This window comes from Mustela nivalis, assembly GCF_964662115.1.
Source record: "Mustela nivalis genome assembly, chromosome: 4".
NCBI lineage: Eukaryota > Metazoa > Chordata > Mammalia > Carnivora > Mustelidae > Mustela > Mustela nivalis.
In genome coordinates this window covers 45,091,120-45,118,898 of record NC_139023.1, presented here as the reverse complement: position 1 = coordinate 45,118,898, position 27,779 = coordinate 45,091,120, and the positions used below count along the sequence as shown (strand labels likewise).

At 36.0% G+C, this 27,779-nt stretch overlaps 1 long non-coding RNA gene across 2 annotated transcripts in view; it reads right to left on the bottom strand.

The window, feature by feature from the left end:
* The window catches only part of LOC309863504, a 111,479-nt gene that overhangs the window by 71,570 nt on the left and 12,130 nt on the right, over positions 1–27,779 (bottom strand). The window contains exons 2-3 of one of the 2 annotated variants that reach the window (XR_014311088.1): positions 9,136–9,291; positions 3,538–3,657 (exon numbers count right to left, since the gene is read on the bottom strand). The exons of the other annotated variant lie outside the window; for it this stretch is intronic. This is a non-coding gene — a long non-coding RNA (uncharacterized lncRNA). The remainder of the gene's footprint in view (positions 1–3,537; positions 3,658–9,135; positions 9,292–27,779) is intronic. 2 annotated transcript variants of the gene reach the window in all.

Sequence of the window (27,779 nt, the reverse complement as noted above, 5' to 3'; positions counted from 1 at the left end):
GAGAATCATCTTTGAGATTTGTCCAGACTCCTGCATTAGGGCCAGGGAGAAGAGGATGTGGGTATAGGTTCAAAAAAAAATTTTTTTTAATTGAAGTAAGCATGACATTTATTTTGGAAGACAATGTTTCTATTCCTTGAGAAACTTCTTTTTATTGAGAAGACATTCTTTTATTTTAGTTATTTTGCACACTCATTTAGCAGGAATGCATTTATATTGCAAACTTGTTAAGAGCAGGAATTATATTGTATTCCCTTTTGCTTCCTACACCCTCCTAGCATCAAACACAACCCCCGAAGGAGGAAAATAACAGAATGTTATATAATCTGTCTATTTTCAGTGAGAAAATTTTCAGTGACTAGGAGAAAAAAAATATATTTCTAAGTACGGATCATGATCCATCTAGGAGAGCTGAGTTGAATCAAAAGACCTTTGTTTTTCAGACTTCACACAAAATTGATGCAAACAGTAAGTGAGTTAAAATACCAAAGGCTCTTGGAACAGTGTCTTATCTTGTACACAGTAAGAAGTGTATGTGTTAGCTATTATCGTGTTGAACCTATATTTCTACTTAAATAAAGTTAATGTATACTTATACAGTATATTCTATGTTCATTTATCTGTTTGTATTTGTCATCTTTATCCTCCCATCATCTAAGTCCCTTTCCTATGCTTGAGAAACTCTCACCTGGTAAGGACAAAAAGATGACTTCTAATATAGCAGAGAAAAAAGGCTTTGTATTTACACATTCTGCTTGGGCAGGCATGTAATGCAAGCTTAAACAATCAGATGAGTCACTCAGTGGTCTGAAACCTGAGCTAATGATATAAACAAGGGAAGTGGAGAATCTCTTTGGATAGTGGAACCAATGACAGAAGTCCTTGTATATAATATCCAAGGAGAGCTGGTAGTGGCAGGGAAGACTGTAGTGGTAAGCATGAAGAGCCTCAAATTTATGAATTCATTCAGCTTGGTTCTGGTAGCCTGGCCATCTCTTCTTCCTGATCTTTTTCAGAGCCTATTTCTCTAGTTACCCCAGTGATAAGGTGAACCACCAAATGTGTACTTAAATAATATTTGCATAGCAACTTCATTGAGATATAATTCACATACCATGCAGTTCACTGCCTTAAAGCATATAATTCAATGGTTTTTAGTATATTCACAGAATTGTGCAATAACCATCACATCAATTTTACAGTAGTTTCCATCACCTCAAAAAGAAATCCTGTACCTAATAGCAATCACCTTCGTCGGTTTCTCCCAACTCTAATGCCTCTAGCCTTAGGCATCCACGAAAGCTACTTTCTGTCTCTATGGATTTGTTTATCTTGAATATTCTGTGCTATTTTGTGACTTGCTTCTTTAACTTAGCATAATGTTTCAAAGTTCATCCATGTTGTAGTTGTAGTTAATTCGTTCCATTTTATTGCAAAATAATATGCTATTTGGGGAATATATACCTTATTTTCTATTTATCAGTTAATAGACATTTGGGTTCTTCCCATTTTTGACGGTTAATTTTGAGAATCATCTTTGAGATTTGTCCAGACTCCAAGAGGGCTCATCTCAGCTGCTTTTTACCCCTGTTTTGTCTGGTCAGCTAGCTAGCTTATAGCTTAGTTTGCTACACTGATAGAGTTGCCAAATTCCTTTTAATTGCTTATCACCAAAACCTCTCCTGTTTTTGAGATGCCCTTAGATTTTAATTCTCATATTCTGTTGAGAATAAGGTTAATTCTTTTTGAGAGAACTTGAGAATTCTTTGTTCTTTGGCCCCATCTCTCTTGCATGAGCAGAATCTCTGAGATAAGAACAACAGCAATGGTATACTGCTCTCAAAATGACACCCCCCATACCAGCAGGGTGTTCAGGGTGGGTGGCAGCCTCTGATATTCTCTGCTTTCTTCTCTCACAATTTAATTGCCACCCTGAGAGTTTTCTGGGTGTCCTCCAGCTCCAGGGTTCTAGACCTGTTAAGCCTGGGATAGAACCTCCATTGTAGGAGCCCCTAACCTCTCAGAAACATTCACTTGGAGCTCAGCTTCTACTATACAGAGATGAAGGGCCATGGAAAATGCTGGCGTACTGCCACTCTCAAGTTGGCACCATATCCCTTGTTGGGAACCGGGGGTGAAGAAAGTTTCCATCTTCTTAGCAACACATGCCCAGACTGGTGTTTCCCTCATGCTGAGCTCTACGGTGGGGGAAGGTGATGGGGTGAGTGGGATGTACTTGACTGCCACTGAGTCTTGCTATTCTTACCAAGATTTCGTTTCTTCACTTATTATATGCCTTTGGGACCATTTTGAAAGACTTTCTTTCTTTCTTTCTTTTTTTTTTTTCATGATTTTCACCATTTATGGTTATTTCACTGGGGAGCAGTTTTGCAGAGCTCTTCATACTGCTATTTTGAAGTCATACTCCTCCATATCTTATCAATAAATCCCCTTCCTACTTATACAATCCAAATTTAGTTTCATTTGTTGTTGTTGGTATCTCAGAATACTAGCTAGTATCCCACTGAAGCTCTGTAATCAGATATCCAGATAGAAAGACCCACTGTGGGAGCAGCCTGTATTTCTCACTCTTGAAAAACATGAAAATAGGACTTAAATGCATGTAGAGAATTTAATGAAATTTCACCTGAACCTGCAAAATTTAAGCTCTTTTGATTGCTTTTCTCAGTGACATAGTTTAAACTTATAAAAATGACTATATTTAAAAAAAAATTCTCTTAGCCCTTTTACTCTGCAAGTGAATTTATGTAATCTATCCTTAGTTGTATTGAAACTCTTTTTGATGAGGTCAAAATTCAAATGGAATTTTTTCTCAAATTTAACATAGATGGGTATCTGCCTATAATTAAAATCATTTGAGTTAAACTGCATTTAAAATTCTCTAATCCCTTTGAACACATCAGCCCTTAAGTTTGAAAAATATTGTGTAGAAATATCTCTTATATGACAGTTAACATTTATGAAGAATAAAGAAAATGTAATACCATGAGTATTTGTTTATTTCCATATTACAACTCTCATGCCTTAAAATGCCAGGTTTTTCTAAAGAGGACATTGAGGACAAGGTACTTGGGAAATGTTTTCTTAGTGAACAAAATTTGAAGTTAATTGTGAGAAGATTTTGAGGTAGTCTGGGGCACCTGGGTGGTTCAGTTGGTGAAGCAACTGCCTTCTGCTCAGGTCATGATCCTGGAGTCCCTGGATTGGGGCCCACATTGGGCTCACTACTTGGCAGGGAGTCTGATCCTCCCTCTGACCTCTCCCCCCTCATGCTCTCTCTAGCTCAAATAAATAAAATAAAATATACCTGAAATAGTCTGTATTTTCTTCTGATAAAATCATCTTGCTATATAAATGCACACTCATTCTGAACAAAGGATCTGGGTAGAGTGTGAATGTAAAGGGCGGATGCATCTGTCTGTCAACGTTCATCCATCTAGTAACATGTGTCAGAACCCCTTTCCTTTTTAAGGCAGTATAACATTCCATTGCTTATATATGCCGTAGTCTACTTACCATTCACTTGCTGATGGGTTGCTTCCATATTTTAGTTACTGTGAATAATGGATGTTGCTATAAATATGAATATACAAGTGCCTCTTTGAGACCTTGCTTTCCATTCTTTTGAGTATATACCTGGAAATGAAATTGCTAGATTATATAGTAGTTCTCTATTTAATCTTTTGAGAAATCACCAAACTGTTTCTCACAGAAGCTGCACCATTTTGAGTTCTCTCCAGCAGTGTATTAGGGATTCAACTTCTCCACATCCTCAACAAAACTTGTTTTTTTCTGTTTTTGATTTTCATTTTGTTTTATTTTCTTCTTATAGAAGCCATCCTAATAGGTGCAAGGTGGTATCTTCCTGTGGTTTTGTCTTTCATTTCTATAATGATTAATTATAAGCATCTTTTCATATCCTTATTGGCCAGTTGTTATCTTCTTTGGAGATATGTCTATTCCCACATTATAGTATCTTGCATGTGTATAACTCTCTACAAGTGAAGAAATGACTACTTAAAATTCTAGTCCTGATTTTCTGAACAATAGAGTTGTAGAAAAACTTTCCATTACTGGTCTTTACAAGCCAAGAGAAGAAGAAAAATGCATTATTCAATATAGAAGTCTTATATGTAACTCTTATTTGTTTACAGTCTGGGAAACTAGAGGAAACATTGATTGGGAGGCAGAGACCTGGGACCTAGCATTTTTCCCACGCTCATATTTTGAGCATGTCACATCCTCTTTGAGTTTCAACTTCATCATTTGCAAACTTAAATTTTTTACTTTCAGGTTTTTTTAGACCAAATAACTGTAATTCTGCCTTTTTAATATTCCAGTTAGTGCTTACTTTTAAATCAACCAGTTCTTAGTAATAAAGAAAATTATGAAATAAGTAGTATATATGTAGTAAAAATATATGTATGTATGTTTATTATATGTGTGTGTATATATAACATATATATAAAGCATATATATATAATCCTAGCCTTCTCATTTTCTTTTTGTGTATTTAATCTCTCTATTACTTATGTAAAAAAGAACTGCATTTCTTAATTACTTGATCACCATCTTGAGAAGTTCAGCCTGATACAGACTACTAACAAAGGAAAAAACTAAACTTTAAATAAATTATTCTAAATTTACCAAACTTTTCTAGAAGGGAAATGACCATGGATTTTTGCCAGAATATTCTTCAGTGCTCTGTAATGATCTGAAAATGCCCTGTGCCACTAATCAATTCACAAAATAGCACTTTGCACTATTGTAAGAAAGGCATTTTTCTCTTTGTTTGTTTGGTTTTTTTCTTAAAGATTTTATGAGAGCACAAGTGGTGGGAGGGTCAGAGGGAGAAGCAGACTCCCTGCTGAGTGGAGAGCCTAATGTAGGGCTAAATCCTGGCACTCATGGGATCATGACCTGAGCTTAAGGCAGATGCTTAACTGACTGAGCCACCCAGATGCCCCCACAAACGTATTTCTATAAAACTGCACTTCAGTTATTTAATGAGTTCATGCATATTTGTTAGATTTTTGTTTTATCTTTTTACAAAAGAAAACAAAATTATTCAACCACTGCTTATCATATCAAATTTTTTTGTGTAAATTATTGCCCGAAGAATGTCTAAATATGCAGACTTTATTAATATTACTGAGCAGTTTTAAGGGAATTACTCTGCTTAAAACATCCTGTTTAGATCATAAATTGTGCAATGTGCCATGAATTTTATATATTTAAATATCCAGCTAATTTTTGTGTTGATTATAGTCATGTAATGTTCTTTACTTCCTGGTCTTTTTTCAAAGTCTGTTAATGTAGAAAGATAGTTTTTAAATAATTATCATGCCGAGCATGTTCCATTAGCAGGATCAAGGTGTTCTGCAGCTGTAATTGAATAATGAGTCTCTTCCGAATTTGTAGAAAAAAATAACCTAATGGAGATTTTTTTTTAAATGTGTTTTTTTCCCAAATACATTTGTCTTAGAACATTGACTCTTATTTCATCTTATTTATATTACATCTGTATAAAATGATATTGAGTATGCCACAAAATTGTCTATGTGGAATTTAAAGGTACACTGAGTATCTCAGTATTTCGATGGTGGTCCACAAAATGCACTGTGACTTACAGCTCCTAGACCCATTGAATAATTTTAAGAATCACTGATCTAAGTCCAAGAACTTAAGGAAAACAAAGGAAAATTATAAATATGGAAAGATGAAATTAATATTCCTGGCTAATAAACCTCTTTGAGTTTAACATGTGCTAAGCCATTTAGTATAGTGTCACTATACTACATGTTTATTGAGTACCTTTAGCAATTTCACAGTAGGAATTTTTTTTTTTAAAGAACTCTCCATCCAAACAAGTGGATATTAAAGCTTAGTCTCTCCTTATTTGGATGAAAATGCTCCTCATGAAGAACCTTAAAACATTTACAAAAGCTCATTTACCAAAAGCAATGGCAGTTCAAATACTGTACCAAATTTTACTTTAATATTTACATTAAAAATACTTTGTTTCTATAGCCATAATGTTGCAGAGGAAGAGATAAAAATTTACTTTCAGTGCTAAGGATAAGAATCTCTGTTTCCAGGATACAGAATTACAATTGAGAGAGAGAGAGGAGAAAGAGAGAGAAGGAGGATGGAAGAAAGGGATGAAGGAAGGAAGGGGAAGAAAGACAGGTGTATAGAAGAACACAGGATGGAAGTTCTAGTATAAGAGTCATTATTAGCAATATTACATAATAATGTCTTAATTTTAAAAATTTTTGTTCAGATTTTCACCATTTTTTTCTTTATTAACTTGATTTTGACCCAGTACTGAAACGAATTTAAGAAGATAATGTCATTATTTGCATAATCAAGAAATAGAACATTCTTTCCTCCTTATGTCACTATGCATGCCAAAGATATACTTTGGAAAGCAGACATCTCTAAAAATCTCCTTACAATAGGGAATGCCAATAACATTAAACATATTTCTGTGTTTGTTTGACATCTAAAATAAAGGCTTCTTTTCAAATCTGGCCTAAGAATTTTTGATAAATTTACTGTTGCTATCTTACAATTAATTTTATTATTAATTAGTAATTTTACTATTAATCAACTCTACCACTTATCCTATCATAGGTTTAAAGTAATTTTAGGTGAAATTGTTCACCTCCTTAACAACAGTTTATGTGTATATTTCTTAGATTTTATCTGAACTTGGTCAAGGATACTTTTGCTTTCCATATGACATAATCTCCCTATGATTGGGAAATTTACAAAGCTAATTACCCAAACTTACAAAGTCTCTTAGGTAAAATAAGCCATTGTCATGGACCTACAGCCCATGAGGAGACTATAGTAACTGAAACTATCTTCCATGAGATAGTTCTTCTAGGGAAGAAGCAGAGATCTTCCCTACACTGTAACCTTTACTATACAGCACGATACAGCTACAGAAAGTCATCGCTGTCTTGCTAAGATGTATTGGTTTTGGTCATGGTGCAACAAGAACAATCTGGAAGAGATTAAAATCTGTTTTAAGAAAAATGATGTTAGAGTCCTAAGAAAAACATCCATGAAGCTATTTGACAATTCAATGTTTGAAGGACCAAAATCAGTCACTACCCACATTATTCTTTACGGATAGATTTCCTGCCCCAAAATCCTAACAGGGATCCAGGTTTTCATTAGTTAAAGAGAAACATTATAAAGTGCTACATGTATATATAAAGTGCTCAAACAGTATCCAGTGTACACTTTGTATAATGCTGAAAAACAAGTATCAAACTATCAGGTAAAGATGTAAATTGCTTTAAGACATTGCTACTTGGTCTCCAAAATATTAATATGGTTATTAGCAAGTAGTCATTTTACATGCAGGACCATGTTTTCCCTGCCAATTACTTTTCCCATCTGCTTTGCTAAATTTTGTACAGTTTTGTTAATATTTTCTCCACTTTTTCGGCATTCATTGTACTTTAATAGACAAAATAAGGACTAAATATAGAATCACAGTGAAAACATGCTCAGGTGAGAACAATATGGCAGAGAAAGGCTTATCTGGTATATTTTGATACAATGCCTACAATCTGCAAAACACACTTTCCAACTGCCAAGAATTCTCGAGTTTTTCAAATTTTCTATATGTAAGTATAACATTCTACCAATTATACCTAAAATGTAAGTCAAGAGTTTTCTTTCCTATCATTTTGATAAAAATGCAGTTTTATAGGAAATGCATTTTGGGGAAGTAGATGTAAGTATTTTCTACTTGAACATTGTATTGAGACATGTACCTAAGAGAAAATTTGGAGTTTTAAATCCCAGAGATGCTTTATCGGGAAAATGTTTAGTTATAGAGTCTTCAGAGGTCTGTCCAAATTCTTATTTGGCAACAGAAAATTAGCTGATTCTTTTTAGCTTACATATAGTAGAGCCCTCATAAAATTCTAAGTTTTCTCTGCAAGGTGAAGGTCACGAAGACATTTATTTTGTAACTGAAACAGGCAAGGATACAATCTTAAAATATTTGTTCCATATTTCAGAATTCTCAGGTATTTTTTTTGAACAAATGCATTTATGTTGCAGTTGTTTAAACTTACTGCCCATCCTTTACATAATTGGTAAAAGAAATACTGGATACCACTGCTTCAAATTTTTAATCAATGTTAATGTTATGGCAAATTCACACATTTTGACTTCACTAAGAGCAGAAACTTCTCTATTGTAGGATTTTAGCCTTATTCCATGATTAATTATTGTGCTATAGCAACACAATAGCTGTTTAGTTTAATTAGCTGTATGGTTTTACAGACAGCTGAATCGAGACCTTCATTTTTCTGCCTAGGATTTATGCCCTTAGAGAGGCAAGCTTTTTCCAGATGAAAGTATTTCTGGCCATCTCAAGAAAAAGAAGATCGAGCCAAGTAAGAACATAAAATGCACATAAAACATTTAATAATTTAATCTTAAAATCTTCAAATGATGATCGAATGAGTGATAGAACTATGTTAACCTTAATTAATAAAGACATTAATTGAATTTTAATTTGAGCAAAACAGTTATGTTAGTTGTATTAGGCACAGCATTCATCTATATTTAGGGATGTTTGAGAGAGGGAAAAAAACACAAGTTTTGAATATGCTTTTGGAAAATAGTTATCTATCTATCAAGTATCTTTATTGATGACCTTTTATTGATCATGTATAAGTTACTAAAATAATGCATAAATTATTCTCAGTTCCACAAGTTATTATATATATGAATGGTGATAGAAAGATTATATAAAAACAAACTAATGCTTACAAATATACAGATTATGTGTAACTATATTATACACACATACACACATTATACACACATATATATGTGATCTCCATATGTTATACATTGTAAATAATCTATAATCATACTGATTTAAACATTAGATTAAGTTTTTATATCATAATTTCATAACCATTCAGTGCTTCTGAAACTTTTGAGTTGAGACCTCCTTTGAAAAAAGTGATGACAGCAATAGACCCTGTTCTCCTTCAGTGTGTTTATGGTTTTAAGTTATTCAAAAATCTTCAACCTCCCCATTTCCAAAGCACATCTATAGAAACTTCAGATTAGTACCTTCCTTGTTGAATCACTTGGGATGCAGGATACAGAGTTTATGGTGTTTCAGGAGTAGGTGTTGGAGATGGCATCGTGCTTCTCAGCATTGAGGTTTTGTCACTCGGTTTCCCTGTAGTGTGTCCATAAGGACTTAATCTTGGTCTGTAGTGCCACCTTCCAAAAATATATGGCAAAATCAATACTTGTCTTATGCAAACTTAAAAGGGCATAAAATAAAAATTTCCTCCTACAGGCTCCACTCAAGATTTATAATGAATTCTTTTTTAAAACCAGAAACCCTTCCATTCTTTTCCATAACATTGCTAACCAAGGTCACTCTGATTTTCCTTCCTTGCTCTATTAATATTATTTGCTTGGTTATTGTTTTTATTGTACATTAAACAGAACATGTTTAAGTCAATTTGTACTCTTAGATAACTTAAAAATCAGGGTGTGGGCAGTTTCTTAATGTTTTATCCCCGTATCTGATCTTTGTCTTGCTCTAAAATGCATTCTTTTGTTCTCCCAGCATATTCACTTTCCCCCTTGTCGGTTATTTGCATGGATTTAAAGCATTTCAGCCTCTTGCCAAATCTCTTTTTATCTTAGTTTTTCTCAACCTTAATCTATTTTCCTGTACTAAGTCTGTAATTCTGCCTCCACATTCTTTTATTCCCCATGAACTTATCTCTAATCACAGGCATTTTTTTTCCTGCATAAAACCTCCAATACCCTGTGTTACTATTCATTCTGCATGGTTCTCACAGATTCAGTAGATCAGCATTTATATTAGCATTCTGGACCACACAGACCCATTTTCCCAACCAGCAGCTCTTCCTATAGGTTTCTCAGCCAAATAAGAGAGAGTGTCTGTACTGAAGTTTGTCACTATTAATATGTTATTTTTTTAGTCATTTGCAGACAATATCATTTGCCACAGGAATAATAAAAATCAAAAGAACAAATTGGACTAGATTGCAACAATTTGCTCCTTTCCCACCTGAAACATGTGAATAAAGGCCTTGTTGTTTAAAGAAATACATAAAGCAACAATCCAACTCTGACTTTATTTCTTCATTCTGGTTTTAGTGGCTTCAGGTTTACCCTCCTGACTGAATTCTCATAGTAGCAACATGCACGGTATATATATGTATACGTATACCTATATATGTATACGTATACGTATACATATGTATGTATTTTTTAACCTTTTCCTCTTTCTTTTTTTCTTTCTTTCTTTTGTTTTTTCTTTTTTCCTTAGGACTTTGAGTTTCACCTCATTGCCTAACCTCTCTCCTTTCTCTAAGGAGCAGAGTTCTGAAAACAAAATCCAGCTTGTTAAAATTAGAATCATATATCCTAATGGCAGGGTTTCTTATAAGATAATTCCTTGCTCTTACATCTGCTGGAACTCTGCTGTAGGACCCATGGGGAGATGCTGCAGTGTTCCATTGATGTTCCCAGTGCCACCACTTTGCTGTAGGAGTGTGTCTCGCCTCTCATCCCAGCTACCTCAGAGTATGGGTGGCTTATGTGGACTTTTCACATTTCCTCTGGCTGTTTCCCCATAGCCTATGCAGTTATAGGGAGGAGGATAAATCCCAAGCACTCTGACTCATCCCCTGGCATACTGAATTTAACGGACTGCGGGTTGTAAATACGGCCATATGGATACAGGCTATGTCTCCACTTTTCCTATCTTACATTATTGATATGTGTGCCCCTAATGCTTTCCTTAGTCAGTTATCTCCCTCCCTTGATTCTCTCTGTTGGCTTTACCATCTCAGTGGCTTTCTATTTCATTTTTCTTCTCATCTGACTTGGGCTTTAGTGAGTCATTCATTCATTGGTTAGTGCATTCATTCATTCATTCATTCATTCAGTAAATGTTTAACAAACACAGCTGCCTGCACTGTGGGGGAGTACTGAGGATGCAAAAGGAAATAACACAAATGACTCTCACTGGTGAAACAGACTATACAAGGTAAATATATAAGAATTACAGTAATTTATTATTACAACAGGTGTGGAGAAAGAAATAAAATTCAAGATGTGATGGAACATAGAGAATGATGAAAGTGGGGAAGGAAGCCACCTGAGAGTGTATGGGTAGAACAATTCTGCCTACAGATGTCTTTTTTTAAATTTTTTAAAAGATTTTACTTATTTATTGGACAAGAGAGAGAGATCACCAGTAGGCAGAGCAGCAGGCAGAGAGAGAGAGAGAGGGAGGGAAGCAGGCTCCCTGCTGAGCAGAGAGCCTGATGCAGGGCTTGATCCCAGGACCCTGAGATCCTGACCTGAGCCGAAGGCAGAGGTTTAGCCCACTGAGCCACCCAGGTGCCCCCCTACAGATGTCTTAAAATAAAAAAAAAACTTCAACGAAGGGTAAATTGAAATATACATGAGATCAGTGTTCTAGAAAAGGTAAGAGAAAGCAAGGGCCCTGTGGTGGAAAAGAGGAGAATTGTTAGAAGAATAGGAAAACCTGAGGGGCGAAGCAAAGTTGTAGCATTGCAGCATGGGAACACAATGCAGATGTTATAAAGATGTTGTAAAGACCTTATGAAATATGAACATGTACAGTATTTTTTAATGATGCTAGGAATCAAAAGAGAGTTATAAACTGGAAGTTCAGTTGGCTGGCTTATGTTTATAACAATTATAGCTGATGAGGTAGTCCAAGGGAGAAATGATGATGTCTTAGACCTGAGTAGTGCTAATGATATTAACAGAAATCGATATTTGGGTGTATTTGTAGGTTTAGCTGATATGTTGTCCTATGGTTCTTTGGGACTTGTCATTCATCCTTCAATGTTACTTGATAATTTTTACATCTTCATAAGATAACCAAATGTTTTACTTTATGTGTAGAATGATCCCAGTTAGGTGTTCAAGTTGTTTCCAGTGACCTGTTTTGTCTGGGCCTAATATAATTATTTAGGAGGGAAGAACAATATTCATGTAGAGCTATTATTAGCAATGGGAAAATCAAATGATAGGCCAATGGGAGATTTGTTTGGTGACAAGAATCCATGACTTAGATTTTACTGCTATTTGTATTATACCAACATTTTAAAGAAGATGTAAGTGAATATTGTTAAATAATAATAGATAGCCTTGAAAATGACTATAAAATATTTGTCTCTGATATGAAAGATGCTATTGGGGAATCCATTTTAAATATTGCTTTTTTCAATCAAAATAAAGAAAATGTCCCAAGATGTAAAACATGTTCCCTCATGATTCCTTATTATAGAATATAGTATGTAAAAGTTCAGCACAGAGATCAAGGCTCTTCAAAATCTACCCTGCTCACCTTTATTGGTTGTTATTCCTAACACATGGTTTATGCTTTTGCCACATATTTTTTAAAAATATTTTATTTATTTATTTGTGTGAGAGAGTGAGCTGGTAAGAGAGGGTGAGAGGTAGGACAACATATCAGCTAACTCCCTGAGTGGGGAGTCTAATGCAGGATTCGATATTGGGACTCCAAGATCATGACCTGAGCCAAAGGTAGACAATTAGCCCACTGAGCCACCCAGGGGCCCATGCCACACTTGATTTTTAAATTATTCTTTCAATACCTCCCCCCCCCCCCGGTAAATTACTTATCCTTGCTATTGTCCTTACTTCGAATGTTTTCTTCTTGTTTAGCCAAGTCTAAAATTACTACATCAAGTACCTCTACAAATATAAACTCTGTGAAAATTACCGAGGTCGCCGATGACCTTTCCTCCTACATTCCCATAGCACTTACTACACATGTTTATTTATTTATTTTTTAAAGATTTTATTACTCTATGAAAGAGAGAGAGAGAGAGAGCCAAGCATAGATAGGGGAAGGAGCAGACGGGGAGGAAGAAGCAGATCCCCCACTGAGCAGGGAGCCTGATGTGGGGCTGGATCCCATGACCCTGGGACAGTGACCTGAGCTGAAGTCAGATAGATGCTAACCAGCTGAGCCACCCAGGCACCCCATATACATGCTCAGTTTGGCAGAGTCTAATTTTTATATAGACACGTTTGTATCTCTTTCTCTTCCACTGTTTAGAAGTTGCTCCTCCGAGCCACTGATACTCACTTTTTTCCTTTGCACATTGACTGTACAGAGCAGGAGGCTACCAATAAATAGGTGGCGAACTGAATAAAACCCTACTTCACCTTACCGTAATCTAACCACAAACCACAATAATTAAATTAACGTACAGTCTGGGCGAGATACAGGAACCACTGTGCTCTGGTTTCCCTGAGGTGACCCCTCAAGGCAGGCTCCACTTGTAATTCCATAGGGACCATAGTGATGTTTCCATGACATGCGTACATTGTCTTGGTTTCACAAAATAGTGGGTTGCATGCTTTCTACATTTGATCATCACAGAGGCCAAGACCCATAGCAGCTATTTTGCTAGTCGTTCTCCTGCATCATCTCAGCTAATCCCACAACGTCGGTTTATGTGGGTAGTAGCTAATTCCATGCTGGAAAGAGAAAGGGGTTAAGCAACTTTCTTATGCTCTCATAGCAGGGAAATATCATTCTGGATGCGTTTGACCCCAGAGTACATTTTCCTCTGCAATTCCACTGACCAGGAGAAACGCATCATCTTAGAAAGCGATAGGCAGGCATATTAAGTCTCTGTTGCCCACACTAAGAAACAGGGAAGCCCGCGTATACTACTTACCTGCAAACCTGCGGTGTTCAGTAGGTGTTAAAAGGTTTGCTGTTGGCCAACCACTAAGGGGCAGTGATACACAACAATCCGCTCACTGTGGCTCTGAGCAGTGAGTCATGGCAGCTGCGAGTCCATTGCAAGGAAAAGAATTGAATCCTCTTGGTTTTATTTCTCAGTAGAGAACTGGAGCAGAAACAAAGCAAAACACTTTGTCTCCCTCCAGGATCTAGTTATACCTTTTACTAAGACAAACACATCACATTCAATTCTTTTCTCCCACGGCTGATGAGAGAGAAATACATTCAAAGAAGCAGCCAGAGCCGCCAGATTACTCTCACACAAAAATAAACGGTAGCTTTGTTTACAGAACTCTTTCTCATTTTTGCCCACCGCCCCGCGATCATAGAGGCAAGCAAGTTAACATCTAGCCTGAGAAGATATTCTCTTTTCATGGCTGGCGTTTAAGATTTCAAATGGGCTGTAATGTCTGAATGCTCGGCCTCCAGCAATTAGTGTCCTGGTAGCTAATGTTCTCTGAGCTCTATCAGATCCAGGCACTTTGCATAATATCCTCAGATACTGCTTTTACACTAGGCAAGCTTTGGATGCAGGGAAATTGCTGGTATAAAGGTTAGGGGGGGAATCCTCGCACTAAAGTTGACATGCTGTATTGATCGAGCTCGAAATCCAGCCATTCCTGAGACAGATGGGGGAGCTCTGAGACTCTCAATCCAAAAATCGCATCAGCGGCTGCTGATGCCTCTGCATATGCTGACAATAGCTACAGTCTGAAAAGCAGGGTTTACACGCCTGAAATAAATTGTTTTGATTAGAACCTTTAGGAGAGAAAGTCATAAGGTACGGTTTTATTGACTACTTGCCAAACAACACAGACCCATGCACTGTAAGCTTGTTTTGCTCGTGTAAGTCAAGCACCGACTAGGCTTTTATTTTCTCGGGGTGTAATATATTATCATTTACTCTGAATTATTGTGCACATGGCATACGACGAAGCAGAATTAATTCTCAAGTATTGCTGACCTCTGTGTCCATGTCTGTTTGTTTATTACCTTATTTCCTTGCTGCAGGTGTATCCTGCTAATTTTGTGTAATGGAGACTGCTTTGATGACTTACTAATCTATTAAGAGTTGTGGCCCACAAAGTGAGTTCAAAAAGCTGCCAGTGGACTCCGAAGAAACAAATTGTAGAGAGAATAATCATATAACTAGCTGTATTAATAATGCCTTCTCTCCTTTTTCTACCCTTCTTCCCTGAAGCGTATTTTTTTCTCCTGCAGAGAGCTTCCTCTTAAGCTGTTGCTGTTTTTCAAAAACAAGACAATTCAGTGCAATCAACCAAGCAAAATTTGGACAAATCGTTGTAAAATGCAAAATTAGAAGCCAGCTTTTTTTTATTTTTTCCTCCTGAAGCTGGACCCGTGTTATATTTTCCCTCAAGAAAGGAATTGATTGTGATCCTCTTTTCCTGACTCCATGCAAGGAGATTACACTTCTTTCTTACTTTCTTAGCCTGTTTATGCAGGTTTCAGAGTTGGCTATTATAGATAGAATTTAGTAGACACAAGGTTTATTGTATTACTACCTGTAATGACACTATCTTGCATCTAGTGCACCTGCATGAAATCAGCATCTTGGCTGAGAGAGAAAATTGTGTGTGCATGTCTCCATACGCAGACTTTTTTGAGAACTAATAAAATGAAAGACAGGAAACCATATATTATATCATCTATTTTATTATGGACACTGTATTCCATGTTTTACATGTATCATTTCATTTTATGTCAAATCACCAAAAAAAAAAAAAAATACAACTAACAAATATATACTGCTATACCTATTAAGGGTAAACTTTGGCTCATCAGTCTTTTGGTATTTACTAATCCCACTACAGTCTAACGTTGTGTCAGTTTAATTAATCAATTAATAAAGTGAATGTAGAACATAATGACTTCCCTCTAGGATTTTATCATCCATTCAAGAGATATGAATCACTGCATTTCATTGTTAGCTATGAAATGCTAAATGTCAAATGATTATTAAAGCAATGTAATAAGATATCAATAAGGGCCAGATATTACTGTTCAAACAGAACAATAATTTATTTCATATAATAAATGCCTATTTAAAAAAGGACATGTAGTAATTAAAATGGCAACCCCAGTATATATGGCTAACATTTGACCAATAGGTCTCCACGTTTCATAAATTGTTCTTAATATGTGCTGACACCACCAGATTCTAAAGTGGTGAGATCCAGGGTCTCAATTTTTAATAACTCATTTGAATGACAAGTTGCCTAGCTTTCAATTTATATGCTGCAGGAGAGCTAAAGGTAGAATTAAATCTGCTAGAATCTGCACCTCGGATTTTGGGGGTTAGCTCTGAAATATAGGACCACAAATTCTGAATTTCATCGTGCAATTTGCCTTATCAGAAACTCACAAATGCTAATTGCAGAATGCCTGTCATTTTGCTAAAATACACCAACACAGTATTGCTGTAATGCATGCCATGGAGATTCTTGTTATCGTTATTACGAAAAAAATAAAAAGATTTTTACATGAAATTTCTTTTTTGTTAAGATTTATTTGACAGAGACAGTGAGAGAGGGAATACAAGCAGGGGGAGTGGGAGAGGGGGAAGCAGGCTTCTCGCTGAGCAGGGAGCCCGATGCAGGGCTTGATCCCAGAGTCCTGGAATCATGACCTGATCCGAAGGCAGACACTTAATGACTCAGCCACCCAGGCGCCCCTACTTGAAATTTCTAAACATATCTCTATATGCCAGAAATACCAGGTGTGATTTTATGGGGTTCACTTGCCTAGACAACGTCTCTCATTCAGTTATGCCCTGAGAATGTGGGGCTGTTGGATGAAGCAGGAATATGTAGCTCAAGCACACTACAAGGGTTAAATGCTGTCCCTCTGCTGTCAAGCATCCGGTAGGGTCATAAGCACTGCAGTAAATGGAGCATCATTTATTACCTCTGTCTCTTTCACTGTGTTTTTGAGAGGAAGTATTGGCACTTAGTTTGCAACAGATTTGATCTTCTGTTCTCTGAGGAAATGCTGTCACTGGTATTATTTACTCTCTGAGCAACAAATCCTCATAAATTATAATGGTTCTCCAGACAGCCATTTGCAAATTTAATCAGGGATGATTTCCTTGCCTTTTTCAATTAGCCCCAAATTATATTCAGGCTCTGTAATATACTAAGTCCTCTTCTATATTTATTCTGGAAATAGGACTACAACAAGCTTCCAATCTAAAAGAAAGTGTACAGATTAAAATACATCTACCTTATAGCCTATTTTAAAAACACTATATATATATATATATATATATATATATATATATATCTGAATGATACTTCTTTTGTTTTAAAGTACTTAAGTACTGCAAAAGATTCTAGGTCACCTTTGTACCAAAACATTTTATTGCTTCCCAAAGACAACACACACCACCCAAATAACCAATAATCAAAGAATGTTCACATAAACTTATCCCTGTAACACAGACTTTGAAGACAGATGGACCTAAATTTGCATTCTGCTAGGCATATGACCATTCACTAGGCATATGACCATGAGAATATTTTAGCTTCTCTAAGATTCCGTTTCTTCAAATGTAAAATGGAATAATACTAATACATCTCTCACACAATTATTAAATTAAATGATATAACAGATATAAATAATGTAGAGAAATTTAGACAAAGTGTTCAATAAATGATAGCTATTATAGATAGCTCACCTCACCTCTCTTTTTTAAATGAGATAACCAGGGTAACCTGAAAGAATTTAAATAACTACCAAGGATCATATGAAGAGTTGGGGTAGCCTCGGGTATTGAACATGTGTCTCCGGTTTGGGATCACTTTTTATTAAACTCTTTGCAGCAGCTGAGTTCAACACCCAGCTATAGATAATTCCCCGAGCAGTTTATTCACTGTTTAGTGAAGGTCCCACCATTTTTTTCAAATAATGGTGTAGAGGAGGAGGAGGAGTGGTCCCTCACCTCTGGATATTGCCCTTGAGATTTCAATTACATTTTTTTTTAAAGATTTTTTTTTCAATTTATTGGTTTGACAGAGAAATCACAAGTAGGCAGAGAGGAAGGCAGAGACAGAGAGGGAAGCAGGCTCCCTGCTGAGCAGAGAGCCTGATTCGGGGCTCGATCCCAGGACCCTGAGATCATAATCTGAGCTGAAGGCAGAAGCTTAACCCACTGAGCCACCCAGGTGTCCTCAATGACAATTTAAAGTTTATTTCAAACTGTTCTTACATTTGGACCTGGTACTGTTGGACACTGAGGCAGGATGGAGTTGAGCGGACTCAAAAACCAGGACTCAAGTCTGAACTGATGTTAATAAACTAAGTAAAGCATCGAGCAAGGGGCAAGTGTAGGGTAGCCTCTATCGATTGAAAGAATAACATTTCTCTTCAAGAGATGGAACATGAGGAGATGGTTATAGCTGGAAGTTGTATTTGATCTATTTTTTTTTTTTTTTTTTTGCATTCTTCTTATAAAGTTATTCTGGGAGTTAATAATGAGAGACACCAAAGAAATATGTGAAGAGGCAACCTGAAAGCTAAGCACACAGTAGCATACAGCTACATAAATACATTTCTTTTTAAACAATTAGATTAAATACTAGTAGAAATTGCAACAGGCAGACAATAACAATTTTTTTAAAAAATAAAGACAATAATCTATAATTTTTGTGTCAGCATCACCCCAAACCTTAGCATTGTAAAGATTTAGCAAACCAAATAGATAATTTTTTTAAAGATTTTATTTATTTATTTGCCAGACAGAGATCACAAGCAGGCAGAGAGGCAGGTGGGCGGGGAGGGGGTGTTGGGATAGCAAGCTTCCCGCTGAGCAGAGAGCCCGATGCGGGCCTTGATCCCAGGATCTAGGATCAGGAAGGCAGAGGCTTTAACCTACTGAGCCACCCAGGCGCCCCTAGGTAATTTAAAAGAAAAATAAGCCCAAGTCAAGGAAATATTAACAATAAAAAAAATGTTTGCCAAAAAAGAAATCTTGTAGTTTTAACATGCCCAGTACTACATAGGATTAAATTGAGCCAAACAGCAAAATAATTGCATTCTACTCCTGTCATTAATTTTGGCTTTGAGATTACATTATATTGTGATCCTTTTTTTTTTGATTAGGAAAGAAATTCAACATTCAATCCTTTTCTAAATCAGAAAAGATCCAAAGTATACAGACTTTTAAGCTCTGGAGTCATTTTATTAATCTATGAAAAACCTGTTTTTGTAAGTACGTATTTGTATATGTGGGTTGATGAATACTGGTAGGTATCAAAAATGGTATGTGGAAATAGAAATATATATATATATATATATATATATAGAGAGAGAGAGAGAGAGAGAGAGAGAGAATTAGAATCTTTAAGTCATCCTAATAAATAACACTTCTCTTCCTTCCCCAGATTTTTTAAATTAATATCTTTTTAAAAAAGATTCATTTATTTATTTGAGAGAGAGTGAGTGGGAGGAAGGGCAGGGCAAGAGGATGAAAGAGAATCTCAAGGGGAGCAGATTCCCCACTAAGGTTGGAACTGCCAGAATTTGTCTTGGTATGAACCATTTCAAAAGGATCTTTAATATGTCTTTGTTTAATATATTAATAAATAAAACATCAAGTGAACTGGTTTCCTTTATAGCCACGAGATATTGCTCTTCTTAAGAACATATATTTAGGTACATGCATTTTGACTCTCCACACTTTTTAATCTTTGTATTGTATTTATTATATTTCATTTTACACTTAAGCTGACCTTATCACCACCACCCCCTCATATCTGGAGAAAATGAGCGAAAGAGGAAAAAATTTTCAGATTCCCTTAACTCCCTCTTGTATTTTTTGTCCTTCAAGTATAGAATGATACATTATCTGCAGGCCAAGTGCTTTGAGTTCATTTCCCATTTATAAAAATCCAAGCATGCAAATATCCCTGTGCTCTCAGAAATGCAAGCTCAATTTAAGCTATGTCACTGAGGAACAAAAGCAATTAAATTAGCCTTCCCTGTTCTCCTTGATGCCTTTCTCCTGACCATACCACTTTACTGATAATTTGTCTCAAAAATCATGTCAAGAGAGCTCAAGATCAAACTCTTATGGTCCTCACTACCATAAGCCTCACTTCACCTCTGGAAGGAAAAGGTTTGGGTGAGACTGACTTCCCTATTTGCTTTCCACTCTGATGAAAACTTTCCTCAGGGGCCCTGGCTCTCTTCATTGACACTAATGTGCTCTCATTCCAAACTTAAACTTTCATTTCCACTTTAAAAGTCTTGATGTGACCTTCGCTGTGGAAGCATAATGATTAGAATTAACAAACACACCTAATATTACTGTCAGTTTACTTTTGCTGATGATTTCCCTTGTCCGTCTTATAATTTTAAACCTGGAAAGGAGCTAACCACCCCCCCAATAAATAAATAATAAAATAAAATAAAATAAAATCACTGTCATTTCATGACTAACATGCAATCATTTGGTGACTAATACAAATTCAGTGAATAGCCTGAATGGGAAAGTTACTTCCTGAGAATTTGGGAATAGTAACTAAGTCCTAATTAATGTAATAAATAAAGGCAAGAATATAATTTTAAAATCCAGGGTGATAATCACAAATAATCTTAAAAGTCTATTCTGAGTGCTTTGCACTTATAAAGAATCATAGTCCAGATTATGTATACATTATTATATGTAGACAGCCCATACCCAAATACCCAATATTAGCATTTGTTGATTGATTTAACATTTTTCTGGTGACTGATTTTTTTTTCATCTTCCCTAAACATTTTGATGAAATAGATTTATCCCATCTCTCAGTCAGATTACTTGCATGTATTCTCTGACATCTCAGAAGTAATCATAAAATATGGAAAATATAGAAGCAATTATAAAATATGGAAAATATAACCAAACCCATCAAGACATACCCCTTCATAGCAAAACTAAGCAAATGCACAAAGATAAAATACACATAGTGAAGTTAGTCTGTGGATTTCTGGATGGGAAACTGGTTGTTTTTATTATATGATTTTATGTGATTATATTTTTCCTTTTAAGAATATCAGAGGCAATGTCTCTTGAATGATAATGGAAAACCATCATTAACAAATTGAGAATCTATAGACATACGATGGGAAAAATGTGAATAAAATGCTAAGCATTGCTTTGAGTTGGATCAAGGAATACTGATATGCTTAACTGTCACTTTTTTAAAAAACCTTTTTGAACCAACCTGTGCAAAATAGCAGGAAGAAATGTCAACCAAGACACACTGTCCATCAGACTATGGCACAGTACAAGCATCTGGTAAATATATTAAAGTCCCAGAGGAAATCACTTGGAGCATTGACACTTTATATTTTTATACTTATGCTAAAGGCAAAAAGTTAAATGCAATTGTGCCCATATACATTTATATATCTTTTTACAAAGAGCTAAATTATTTGGGAGATGATGAAGCTGAATGACCCAGCGAGTAGTAGGACGTATTTAATGATGTTATAAGGGAGAAGAATGGCCTTCTCTACAGAATCACACTACTGTATTGGACCTCCTCTCCCTTTCTTGCTCAAAGGGGCTGTTCCTAGTGACACCGGGAATAGCTAACAGTTCTGCTAACTGTACACAGTTGGAGAAGAAACATAGCTAAATTCTTCTGCCCTGTCTTCAGAGGAGGTCATTCTTTCAAGCAGTAGCTTTAGCAATTCAGTTCAATTTGGAGGAAATGAGTTTTTGTTACTTGACTACCTGTTCTCAGAAATACCTTTAGCTTGTCAATAGGAAAGGTCCACTTGGGGTTCAGTCAATGCATAAAGGAGGTTTTTCAGTCACAAGAGATTCTTACCTTTCAATAGAGCTACTTTCCCACCTTTCCTTTCCCAGGCTATCCCCAGGCTTTCTCTTACAGTTGTATTGTTTGAAAACCATTACCCTTAGTAATGGTATGAGGATTGTGATCTAAAACTTGACTGTAACCATTTCAAAGTGCTAAAGTTAGTGGTAATGCCACCTCAGAGACTAAAGGAACACCAACTGAATTGAAATGTTCTCTTGTTAATGGAAAAGAAAAATAAAAAACCAAAAAAAAAAAAAAAAAGCCTTCTACAACTTCAGGGAGAGTGAGCAAGAATGATTCTCACAATGCCAAGAACAGCAGGGAGCTCTCCTATACGTACACTGAAATAATCATGTCTTGGTCATGTTGGGTATGAATTTCTATTAAGAGGTAACTTGGGTCTTTGTGCTGTAGGCTTTTGGGCTCTCAGGAGGAATAAAAAGGCCTCCCTGGGAAAACCGGGTACCATTAGATAAAGGATATCTAAATGGCCTGGGGTGGAAATATGACACATTTCCTAATATGTCAGAACAGAATCAGAATCTGACATTAGCCTCCAAATGGCACTAATTCAGAAACCCATTTTTAATCAACTTGGCTATTTCCATATGTCTATTTTTATAGTTCTTGCCTGTCACCCTAATTTAAAGTCACTTTGACAAGGGTGCTATTTTGGGCTTCCATTTCTAGTCCGTCTCTATGTCTCTGTGTTTTCTGACTTTTTAACTTAAGTTGTAATCCCAGCTAGATATGAGAATAATAAGGATGCTAGATTGTGCCTTATTCACAGTTGGAATTCAGGAAATGCCAACTATTTCTTATAAATATATAATTTGTTTCATTCCTGTAATTAATCGTGACCTCACGAATAAAATAGTAGCTTTTCTGACTCTAGATCAAAAGTCAGTATTCTGAGAGATCAGATCTCTTGTTAGAGTGGCATAGATGCTTTAGATGTTCAATGAATATTAATCGATGGTGATGGAAATATTAATGAATAGTAGAAAGTGATACTGTAAAAATGCAGTAGATAATATCTTTTTAAGTTAAAATTTAGGGATGGAAAAAGTCCACACACACACACACTTTCTGTTTTTGTTTTTGTTTTTTTTAAATAAACTAATTTTCGGATACAGAGAGTCATGTAAGGACTGGGAGTTTCTATTCCTTTTTGAAAAATCTCTTCCTATAATTTTTACCAGTCTGTTTCTAAAACAAGCCAGCTTTAAATTGTATTGTCAAAAGGGTAAATTTCTGTACATCAATGAAGCTGTTGCATTAAGTTCAATAGCCATTCTTTTAAAATGAATAGTTTACTAGAGCTGTATCCACTTTCCAATTTTCAAAAATGTATATAGGTAAATTTCTCATTTTTATTTATGGTGCCCTGGAAAAAATAATTGCTGAGTTACAAGGCACAATAGCTATGTTTCAGATTTACAGCACATGCATATATCTTTCAGGATGCAGAACTCTTGCACAGTGTGATATGCATTGGGCATGCATCAAAAAGAATTTCCAAACTGTGTATTGGCATGTGGAAGGGAGGTCGGATTATCACTGATATCAAGATATTAATTATTCAGTTTCACTGCCATGCATTATGAATAATGTATACAGCATTTAATGGCAAAACAGCAGTTCCCATCAGCATGCAATACTCTATCAAGTATAGGGACACCACGGCATTAATAATATAATTAATTGGTCCTGGGTCCTAGTATGAAGGCTTCATCTTCATCAGGACTAGTAAGACAAACCTGGGTTTTCATATGCTTCTGCTGTTGGCCTAGCAGGTAGCACGAGATAGGATATAGCTAACAAGGCCAAGTGGATTCATTCTGTGGGGAGAGAGAACTTAGAAAAGTTTTAACAGTGATATGTGGCAAATTGAGGTAGAGAAAATGAACTTTCTTTTCTTTATCCTTTTTTTTTTTTTTTTTTTTTTTTTTTTTAGTTTTTAAATGCTCTCACATTGTACCAGTAGAAGTTTGCCAGCATTTACTTAGCATCAGAAAATCAGACAGGAATGGCTATAAGCTCAGAATCTGGGGCAATTCAGAGCTTGTTTTGAATCCTGCTCTGGAATTCAGGAAAAGTTATTTCTCTAATATTTTCTTCACTTGAATAAAATGTTGAAAATTGCACCTGAACTAATAGATTGCTATGAGGTCTAAATTAGATAACTCTTGAGAACAAAATATGGACTAGAATTATTATTTTTTTATTGTTACTGAAGGTGGACCTTCTGCATGTCTATCAGGGTACGAGAGAACACCCAAAAGAAAAAGGAACACCCAAAAGGGAAACATTTCTTAAAAATAAGGGGATAAAAAGCACAGTTTATGACTTTAAAGTAAACCCAATACAATCAATTAAGAGTGAATTCTAATTTATTAAAGGCCTATAAGGATATGATGAAATAAACTATTTTTTTCTGGCTTGACTCATTGGCACAAACATCATAAGAAAAATGGTGACAGAGAAATCTCAAGTTTCAGGCAAAGCAGTTTAAGACTCCCTCCCCAGGACACATCTCTGGGGAAATTAACAACAGGAGGGAAACATGGACTCCAGGAACTAATCAATCAAACAATAACAATAAAATATGAGTTACAATACAAGACAATCCCAGGAAGACAAATGCTGTCTTGGACGAGGGTATTCAATGCATGGCTACAATCTGGAAAAGAAGACATCTACAGACAAGAGCGATTGAAGACAACATTTCAGGTTCCATTCCTGTCTTGGCTCCTGGTGACCTTACTCCTTCAGAACAAAACCCTAACATGAGAGCCTAGACCGTCCATGCTAGGGTCTGCAAGGTTACTCATATCTGTGCATGGGAGAAGCCTGAAGCTGATGAAAACAGGTGTGAATTGAATACCTCTTGGACCTGGGCCTCACTACTTCAGCCCCAACCATAAGACTTTCCTTTTCCTGATGAACTGGCCAAAAATGGGAATGATTAAATTGGCTGAGATCGTCACAGAAGGAAAAAAAAAGAAAGAAAGAAAAGAAAAGAGAAAGAAAAAAAAATGTCTGACCGAATCCATGCTCAACCCATGTTAGCAGACCATATCTGATAACTGGAAGGCAAGTGGAGCCCACAAGTCAAAACCTCAATATCTGCAGAGGACAAGCACCATAAAAGAAACTGACCAGCAGGAAGATTTGAATCAGCGTTATTGCAATAGACAATCATTTTTAAAAAGAAAATAAAGGAAAATACTAGAAAATAAAATAAATAATTTTAAATATTATATATAAAAATACATTGGTTGAAATAAATGCAGACCACATGCAGATCATAACAGTAAGGATACAATAAAGAAAACATCAGTGGGCTGGAATATCAGGTTGAAGAACTCCTAGATGATTTCAGAGAAGGATAAAGGTAGAAAATACATAAGGAAGCCTAAGATATATAAGGCCAAACTATAAAAATTAATAGTATTTTCTATACCAGCGATAAATAACTAAGACATATCACAAAGCCCTAGTAATAAAAACAGCGCCATTTGGTTGCAGAACAGATAAATAGATAAAATTGATTAAAGGACTTAGAGACAGAACCATATGTATGTGGACATAAAATGCCATAAATATGTTACTACAAATTTTAAGGACAAGGGCATGTTGTTAAAACTGCAAAAGTCCGCTCACAATATGAAGAAAACTAAAGCTGTATGTATCTTTATGTAACACCAGGTAGCTCCTATTAGATGAGTTACCTAAATAAGAAAAATAAAACTATAAAAGCAGTAGAAGGAAATATGAAAAATATCTCCTCCCCAAGGAGAAGGGATTCTTATGCAAAACTTCTCATCAAAAAGCTCTTTAAAAAGAATTAATTGCATTACATCACAATTAACAACTTCTGCCAGTGAATAACACTACAGACAAAATTAGAGGGAGGCTAGAAGAGGGGTTTGTATATACATATCCAAAACTGGCAATGATTGGATACAACGTCCCTTGAAAGTATACACACACAAAACATCAGAACAAAACAAAACACACAAAAAACAAGAAGGTCCTGTAAATCAACATGAATAAAACAAGATGGGACCGGGGAGGGAGACAAACTATAATAGAATCTTAATCTCAGGAAACAAACTGAAAGTTGCTGGTGGGTGGGGTGGGGAGGGATAGGGTGGCTGGGTGATGGACATTGGGGAAGGTATAAGCTATGGTGAGTGCTGTGAATTGTGTAAGACTGTTGATTCACAGACCTGTACCCTGAAGCAAATAATGCAGTATATGTTAAAAAAAAAAAAAAAAAAGAAAAAGAAGAAGAAGAAGAAGAAGATGAAGAAGAATGATACGGCTATTCCAATGATCAAATGAGCAAAACGTATGAACTGTCATATACAGAAGAAAAATACTGCGGTGCTGGTAAGCATATGAAGAAATGCACAGTCAATCCAAGTCAGAAGCATGAAAATGCAAGTAACAACGAGATATGAGATAGGAGCTTATACTTCTCTGGCAAAACTTTAAAAGGCTGGTATTTGGATACAGCAACTCTTATGCTGGTGGTGGCGCTGTAGACTGTGGGTCTATTCTGGACAAGAACCTGCCAGGACACACTTGAATTACACATATATTTTGTCCTAGCAATTCTGCTCCTGGGAATCCATAATGCAGAATTTCTTACACAGGTCCAGAGGAGGCATTTATCAGGATGTTCAGTACAGTGTTCTGAGTGGTGGTAAAGAATTACAGGCAATCGAGGTGCCTATCCCCTAAAAAGCAGATGGAGAAATGTAGTAGACACACATCATCTAGCAGTAGAAGCAAGGAATAAACACACACACACATAACACAACATGGCTGGATCTTATAAACACAGCTTTGAGTTAAAACAACAACAACAATAGAATAGAACTTCTTTTTTTTTTTTTTAAGATTTTTATTTATTTATTTGACAGAGAGAGATCACAAGTAGACAGAGAGGCAGGCAGAGAGAGAGAGGAAGGGAAGCAGGCTCCCCCCGCCCCCCCGAGCAGAGAGCCCGATGCGGGACTCGATCCCAAGACCCCAAGATCATGACCTGAGCCGAAGGCAGCGGCTTAACCCACTGAGCAACCCAGGCGCCCCTAGAATAGAACTTCTAAAACCAAAACAAAACAAAACAAAAAACCCAGGAGATACAAAGCACAATATTACTTATGTAAATTTAGAAACTGCTTGCATGCATAATCAATGCATGTTTTAAAAGGACACAAACAAAGATGCCTAATAAACATATTAGAATTTTAAGGAGAAATGGAAGAAAACTGTCTAGGAAATGAAACAAGGAAGTAAGGAAGAGAGGGAGGAAGGAAGGCCAAAGGGACCAGGGAAGGAGCTCAGAGAGAGGAAGAAGCAAACCAAAGAAGAGAAGGGACTTGAGTGTCTCCACAATGGTAAGGTACCACGAGTGGTATTAGCTCAATTTTCTTAATTTGAGGTTTAAAAAAAATGAACCAATAATTTGTAGGAGAACACCCCTCCTTTCAATGAATGTTGCATGTGCACAAATGTATGTGCTATTTTGTACAAATAAACCCTAGAGTTATGCATAAGTAAACAGAGGAATGATGAAGAAAAAGATGAAATCATACATTTTCTTCCTAAAATCTCAAAGAACTTAGTTTAATTTGTATGACATTTAATAGCACATTATCTGACAAATAATACATGTAGTACATGTTTGATATGGTATCCATTAATTAAATTCTTTATGCCATAATTATTTTAAAAGAAAAAAATCAGTTTATTTGTTCTTCTGAAAAAGACAGAGTAACACTTCAGGATCCATAGCTGGGCATCTGTCACCCCATGTTTGGTGGGTAAGACTCCTCCTGGTCTCTCGGATATGGCACAAGCAACAGAACCAAAGCTAAATGGGTCTGTAGCTGAGTCCTCAGGGGTACGATTTAAAAATCGGACTGAATCTGGGATTCACTTGATTCTGCTTTGGGCTGGCTTGGGTCTGGTGGAAGGCCTCGAGTGTATATCAAATAAGGGCTAATTGTTCAAAAATCAAAATCAAAAATTGTTCAGAAATCAAAAAGGCCACAAATATTAGTGGA